Below are 8336 nucleotides of genomic sequence, written 5' to 3' on the forward strand. Positions count from 1 at the left end.
TATTTTTCTATCAAAAAAGAGTTTTTAAAACTGCAGTCTTTAAATTGAATCAGCACTAAAACTAAAGAATATTGGGTCAGTCTCCAAATTCATCTGGCTCCTTCACGGAAAATATGATTGCAGAGTTCCTAATTTAACACATTCCCTTTAAGTGAACAACATCTCTTTCAGCATTCTGTATATAACATGCCAATAAACATTTTAGCAGGAGGACTATACAGTGCCAAGTAAGTGGCAGTCTTATTCTTTTTCTTATAAACTTAATATTTTATCAGTCATAATGTAGAATTCCGTCTTATTTTCCATATTAAACGCATTTTAAAGATGAACATGTGTATCTGCATAGGTTAACAGTATTTATTTAGAGTACTTTACATCCACACCATGAAAGAAAACTTTGCTATTTTTCCATTCTTTTTTGTGGAAGGACAGAGTATACTGTCTAATCCAGTGTTTGTGTGTGTTGGCATGTGAGTGTGCATGCATGCTAGTAGATTTATTTGCATGTACCAGGACCGAGAAATAGAATCTCTAAAACAATCTAAAACAGTTCGCGTGTGTCTATTCCAAAATAGTAACATGAATCATGTTAACTGAGTTAACAGCCATCTCCCACCTCTGGAATTCTATGTAACTCAGGCTAAGGACACTTTCTGATTTTATTGATAGTTATCATTTACTGTGAATATGTCATATCTTTTTTTAAGCAGATTCAAAGCTATGTGATTTTCTATCTTTGCTCTATGTTTGAAATTTTCATGATGAACAATTAAGGAAAAATGAAAACGAGAAACTTAAATCTTCATAACTAATATTCAAGAATACAAATACTGTACTGTTTAATAAATAATATATGCAAGTATGTATATATTATTGTTTTTAATATTGCAACTCTGAAAAACTTCACAGTTATTGCTTTTTTAATTGGTAAGTGTTAGAGTTAGCCAGTGACAAACCATGGGCAGCTTAGATCTACAAAAAAAAAAAAAAAAATCCTTTATTTTTACACAATACCCCAGATGTTGGAATGGGGTCTCCTATTGGATGAATATATGTTTTTCACAACTATAATAATCACTTAGGTGTTTTTTTCCTAAGAAAAACTCATTTTCTTTCCTAAAATTTCCGAGCTGATATTTTTTGCCTAGTATGTGTGAAAAACCTTGCCTGTTAATACTAAAGAGATGTGCCAGGGTGTATTTCTGAAATGCTGGTGCTTGTAAGACCTTTTGGAATTTATAGAGCCTTACTCATCATTAAAATGAAATAAGATTCTGCAGCAGAAAAGACACCAGTCCCCAAGAAGGGTGATGCGGAGGATAATGTAGCTTATTTCTTCAGGGAGTTCCCAAAATAAACCAGAATGGGAGTAGTTAGCCTTGCCAATTTTTCAAAAATCATAGGAAATAAGCTGCTTTCCTTGACTATTCTTTTTTTCAAAATCATTGAAAAAAAAAGAATACTCTTTCCAAGTGAACATATATTGAATTTAAAATTCTGAAAGTTGTATGCAACAATAATTAAAGGAAGATTTTTTTAAAAAAAATCAACTAGTAAATGCTTGCAGCATTTATTCAGGCTTAATTTCTGAAAGATGGGGGCTAGCATTTATTCGCAAGTAGATAAATTTTTCTGTCTTGACATATTGCATTTTTACATAAGCTACGGCAAGGGTACTAGATAGTAGTTTTCATTGTATATTAGGCAGGGCTTCTTGGAGAATTTGGACTGGCTACAGAGGGGCTCAGAAACATCTTAAGTTATATTCTAAATTGCACATGTGTGTATGCCTTTCTCAGGGGAATCCCTCTATCTTTCCTCAGCTTCTTCAAGGGTCCTTGACTCTAAAACATTTAGATACTTGACTATAAAAACTATCAGAACCGTATAAGTCACAGTTTAAATGTTTAGCAAGTTATTACATGCACTTGACATCTCTAGGATCTCTACTTTTTGACTGAGTTCTCAAAGTAGGTTTCCAGAAGGATATATTTTCTTGGCATCGGTAGCTTAATATTCAAGACAGCTGCTGAAAATAAAATTCCACCAATATTTTATGGAATTGTGGAATTAGTTTAAGACTTCACACAGAATCGATTTAATCTGCTTTCAGCTAACTCCAGCTACCTGTGCTCGGTGGGAGGGAGCATGGGGCAGTTAGGGAGTGGTCTCTAGAGTACACTGATGAAAACCATGGTTTTATAAAAACACACACCATCTGTGCAACCTCGAGCTAAGGATTCGATCACTATCAGTAAAATAAGAATAAAAACAGAATCAATTTTGTAGTCGTATTCTAAGAAATAAATGAGATCATCCATATAAAACTTTTAGGAACATCTTAAGCACACAATAAACATTAACTAATAGTTATAGCTCCTCATGTGTATCACTAATACATACTAGATGTATCTCTAAGCACTTTATATTAACACCTTTCACCACACGACAGTTCAGTAATACAGTTTTTATTGTTATATCTATTTTGCAAATGAAGAAACCGAGTCATGGAGAAATTAATTAAGTAATACAGCTGTAAGTCAATTCGGTCTCAGACAATTTGCTTTCAGGTACTGTATTTAACTACTACAACTTTCTCATATTATCGTTATGTCTGTTTAAAAATGTCTCTGTCTAGTATGCCTGTTAATTGAAATATATGTAGAAGAAACCATAGTAAGACAATTCTTAGAAAAATGTACATACTCTGCAGATTATACAAAGGCATGGGTCTTGGTAGTACCTGGAAAATTGCTAACTTTTTTGTCTTCTGTCTCTGGAAAAAGTAAATGCTAGCTTATGCTGTTTGTAGAAAGTCAATGCCAAATGTATTTCCTAAAAAAAAAACATAGTTATATTCATATCTATCCTCTAAACACTCATGGAAGATTAAATAAATAACCAGTGTTAGTTTCATGTTAATGATGAAAGAAAACATGGTTTATAACTGATGAGGGATAGGTTATGATGGATTATTTGTGAAGTGGGACTAGGGCCAATATTCAACATAGCCAAAGGTAGAATTGAACTGACTCCTAATGTAGTGTTTTAATTACTATGTTAAATGAATCTGCTTTGCGGAGAATAAAATAATGAGTATGTCTATATAGGAAAAAAAAATTCTGGGTTTTTCCTCAGATGAAATTGTGCTGAAATGATAAATTTCATTTCCAGGTGCAAGAGTACAAATTATATATTTTCTTGTTCGGCAGCTATTTCAGACAATAAAATATGATAGAATATATAATCTACTGGTTTGTAACAAAAAGAAGAAAGAGAGAAAAAAAGTGCAAATTGAATATATTTTAAGGTCTGTTCATGATAAATGAATCCAAAGAGATATCTATAGCACTATAATGACTGCTTAGAAGGAAAGTAATGTGAATATACAATGAAAAATGGAAATTATTACCTGTTTTCTAATATGAAGATCATCTTATCCATATCAAATACATAATGAAGCTGCTATGAAAAAAATTTAGAACATATGCAAATATGTTCTATATATATATATATATATATATATATATACACATACACACACACACACACATATATATAAAGATATAGAACACATGTAAACAGGCCCCCAAAACATTAAGCACATTTAAAGTAAAAAAAAAAAAATTATATTCAAGTCAGTTGCTTTCAAAACATGCTTGAAATGACATTATCTTTGACCTTTCAGAATGGAAGTGTCCTCCTCCATGATAGAGGTTTTCTTCTTTCAGTTTTCCTTTCCCAGTAATTCCTTTCTTTTTCATAAAAGCGTATTATAATTTCCCTTAAACTGAACAAAGAGGCTTTTCTTCTCTTATGTTTCCCCTATTTTTGTGTTCATTTGTTTCTGAAATCTTTATTTTGTTTGTTTAACTTTTATTTCATAATCATAAACAAGTTTGCAACCCAGCTAGACTTAGAGGTACAAAGAAAACCTGGAACCTGAAGAATCACAGCGAGAACAGAGATTATGTTATAATAGGGTGTTCAGAGCAGGCGGGATGAGGGATACTCTTGTGAGCTACAGAAGGAATGGTTTGGTGGTTAAGATAAAACAAGTCAAATTTATTAGAGTTATCCACAGTCAGCAATGGTGATCTTTTTGCTGGTCTTGCCATTCCTAGACCCAAAGCACTCCATGGCCTCCACAATATTTTTGCCTTTTTTCACTTTGCCGAAGACCACATGCTTGCCATCCACCCACTCAGTCTTGGCAGTGCAAAAAATGGTTTGTGTTGGGTCCAACATTTGCCATGGATAAGATGCTAGGACCTGTATTCTTCAGGGTGACATTCTCATCATCAAGTTTCTCCCTGTAGATGGACTTGCCACCTGTGCCATTATGGCATCTGAAGTCATCACCTTGGCACATAAATCTTGGAATAATTCTGTGAAAGTAGGAACCTTTATAACCAAATCCTTTCTCCCCAGTACTCAGAGCATGAAAGTTTTCTGCTGTCTTTGGAACTTTGTCTGCAAATAGCTCAAAGGAGACGCGGGCTCCAAGTTCTTGCTGTTGACGGCAATGTTGAAGAACATGGTTGGGTTGATCATGACTGGGGACGAATGGCTCTGGAGTGGTGGCATCTGCAAGGCCCATTTCTGAAATCTTAAGAGAACTTGGCATCCAAGGTCCTCAACTCCTTTGGGCCTCTTGATTTCTGCACTGTCTGCATTACTGAAAAGAAACCCAAAATTCTCTTTACAGGACCACCTGTAAAATTCTAGATTCAATGGTCTCACCTTTCTAGACCTTCCTGCATTACCTGTTATTCTTGACTACCAAAATCTCTCCTTTTTCCAAATCCACTTCTGCTGATTCTTACTTTCTTCCTTAACCACCTACCTCCTGTGACTTTTTTGCTACTCTCTTTCGTTTCTTACTAGGCTTTGTTATTCTAGATTGACCTCAGTTCTTCTCTTCTCCATTCTTTCGGTTGACTCGCTCACATTCATGGCTTGAGTTGTCTCAGATATTCTTAAACTCACATCTGTAACCCTCATTTGGACCCCTCTTTGAGCTCCCAATCCACATTCTCCACCTCTTCCTGCACACTGTCCAAAGAATCCCCTGTCGAAACTGTAACCTCATCTGCCAGAAGATACATTTGGTTAGGAATGTCCACTCACACAATATTCAAATTAAAAATGTTTGTGCTATGGTTTTATTTTTTCTGTTTCTCTACTGCCTTGTTGAATGTCCTGTAGCAGATAGTGCAGATACGGCCTAGGTCTCTGTGTGACTCTTTAATTCTATAACCCGATGGTAATAAATATAAATATATAATCTAACATATAATATAAATAACATGCTATATTTGTATAAATATAAGTATTGCCTATATTTATATTATATAATATATAGCGACATTATATATTAAATATTATATGCACATATAATGAACATAAGTATGATAACTATAAATATTTGATGTGTTTCAGCCATGAACATCTCATTAAATGTACTTCCTTAATCCTGTATTTCCTTCTAGTTATTACACCCTTTACCATTTTATGCAACCTTTAAGAGCAAATCTGTTTGAAATCATTGTGTGAAGTGGAAGTTTATATTTTTTCAACTCTCATTCTCCACTTAGATTGAATATGTGAAAATAGCAGATTCAACTATTCTTTTCACTCAGCTGAATCTATGATTTTCAAGTGACTTGCCAAACTCGATAATTCTAAGATCTTGCTGTACTTAAACACTTGGTAGCATTTGAAAAATTTACCACTCCCTCTTCTGTTACTTGCTCATTTTCTTCAAACCACACAGGCTCCCACCTTTCCATCACTCTTGGAAAGACACATCTCCTCCTAATCATATCAGAGTGATGTGAAGCCTTTGTATTTTTCTAGCTATGTTTCATCTCTAAATGGTCACATTTTTTTAACATCTATTTTAAAATAACTGCTATGTTCCTGCGCTGGGTATACAGCAATGAATAAAACAGACAAAAAATTCTGTTCTCATAGACTAGCTATTTTAATGGGAAAGACAGAAAAGATAAACAAGATAAAAAAGCAAAAAAAAAAAAAAAGGATATGTAGACTCAGTTAGTGAGTTTCTGAAATTGGATTTTTACATTCGATGAGACATTTTAATACCAAAATAAGATTCTTCTTGGCACTGAAATTTAGTGGTGGACTGAATTATTTAGCGGTGTCTGAAAAAAAAATAGTGAGATATGTCTGAGAAGCAGAGTTAAAGAAGTTAAAGAGTTAAAGAAGCAGAGTGGGAACAAAATGTTTGGGCAAAAGCAAAAACTAATACGAACTTTCTTTCCTTTGCTCGAACCTCTTGATTTCAGCGCTTTCAATAAACGATTTTGATTGTAATATAGTATTTTTTTAGTGCCTTCATAGTTATGTTGTTTTGTTGGTTTTGGTGTGATGTTACATTGCTTATCAAATGATTCTCTGAAATAAGCAATCCAATAATGCCACTCCTCTGCTCTAATTGCTTCCCGTTGTGCTTAGAATGAAACCCAGTTCCTTATCGTAGCCTACACAGTCGTGTGTGATCTGGACCCCTGACTGAGTCTTCATCCTGTCACCTGCCATTCTTTCCCTTGCTCATTGTGATGGAGACAAGCCAACCTTTTTACCATTTCCGAAATATTCCTAATATGCTCTAGCTATACTTGCTTCTGGGCCTTGAGGATCAGAAATTCTGCCCGAGCTTCTTCCCACGGATATATGGATGGCTCATTTATTCAGGTTCCTATTCAATTGTTCACTTATCCAACAAGCTCTTTATCACAGCACCTCACCTGATTTAATGTTGTTTCCACTCTAATACATATTCTTAGAGGCCTTTCTGGAAACAGTGTATGTTCATTTTCATGTCAATGATAACATTCAAGGGTAAGAGTTAAGACATGAACTTGAAACATCTGATACAAATGTAGCAGTATTTCTGTGAAGGAAAGACAAATATTTATTATATGCTATCAGCTATTGCTTGGGACTTTCTCTCAGCTTTGTCATCAGGAAGATTGAAGGACTTAGTAGGTCATTGGAGAGAAAGGGACTTATTCACTGCCTGACTGCTGGCTGGATAGCAGATCTGATTCACACAATGCAGTTACAAAAATCTCATTTATAGTAAGAGGAGGCCTAGAAAAAAGTTCTTTTCTTTTTTATCTGGGGTTTCTGCATCGTCCCGATCTGATGAATATACGCGTACATGGGACATTAAAACTCATATTTTTCTTGTTCTGCTCTTGATGTCCCCATCATAATTTGTGACTAGGAAAATGATCATGAAGTCAAAGCACATGAAAGATGGCCAGGATAATAAACGAAGCCCAAGTACAAATGAAGTCTGAATGGATAGACCCTGCTGTTTCCAGCATTTTGTTTAATAATGAAGGAAGCAAGCGAAGGAAATTGTCCATAAACTGGATCAGTAAAATCATTCTGAACAGATTGGCTTTTGAAAAAAATGTTTTCAAATGCTCTATTTAATTTTTGAGGCAACATTTAAATCCTTTATTTGGAGGGGGGAAAAAGATAATAAATGGCCTTACTCAAGGACAAAGTGAAAAATTAAAAAAAAAAAAAGCTCTCAAAATTCACATATCCTAGCTGCAGCCTAAGAGCTCAAAACTTAATTTCTCACGACAGACCATTTCAGAAAAATGTATTTGAGATATCCCCGTTATTCATGTGACCCTACAAATTGTGAATAATGATTTCAGAGAAGGTGAGTGTGGAGGTAGGAAAGGCATTTCAAATTCTTGGACCGCGTAATAAAACTGCATCCAGAATTAAAAATAACAACAACAAAAAAACACAAAAACACTTGTTAAAATGAAAGGAAGTATTCAAAGTCAGCAAAATTTTTATTATTCATCTAATGTTTAATGAGTCTCTACTAAATGATAGATGCTGCTTAAAGTTTTAGAGAATTGTCATAATTATGTTATATAACCCCTGTGAGAATAGTTGTGTCAGTCTCAATTTACAGAGATGGAAGAAGTACCAGGCGATGAAGTGCATTTTACTAAAATGTCAGAGAGTGTATTTCTATTAATGGAAATGTAGGAACAGAAAAATAAAACAATCCAAGATAAATTTATGCCCCATTCACTCTATTTTCAATCAACTATTTTTAATTTTTGTTTATAGTAAAGTAACAATTATAACTTTTAATATCAAATAACTGATGATTTAATGTTAAAATGTCCAGATCCAAATTTTCATTCCTTGTTATTCTTTTTTCCATGTTCTTATTTTTTTTCACATAAATTATCTTTTTTATTAGTTTCAAGCATATAGTACATTGGTTAGACATTTATATAGTTTATAAAATGATCTCCCTAATTTCTCCT

The 8336-nt window shown here is 33.9% G+C and overlaps 1 pseudogene; it reads right to left on the reverse strand.

The window, feature by feature from the left end:
- Window positions 1–4074: 4074 nt before the first annotated feature.
- On the reverse strand, window positions 4075–4554 carry LOC107499231 (annotated as a pseudogene).
- Between the last annotated feature and the right edge of the window lie 3782 nt (window positions 4555–8336).

The sequence above is a fragment of the Rousettus aegyptiacus genome, unplaced genomic scaffold, assembly GCF_014176215.1.
Source record: "Rousettus aegyptiacus isolate mRouAeg1 unplaced genomic scaffold, mRouAeg1.p scaffold_m13_p_5, whole genome shotgun sequence".
NCBI lineage: Eukaryota > Metazoa > Chordata > Mammalia > Chiroptera > Pteropodidae > Rousettus > Rousettus aegyptiacus.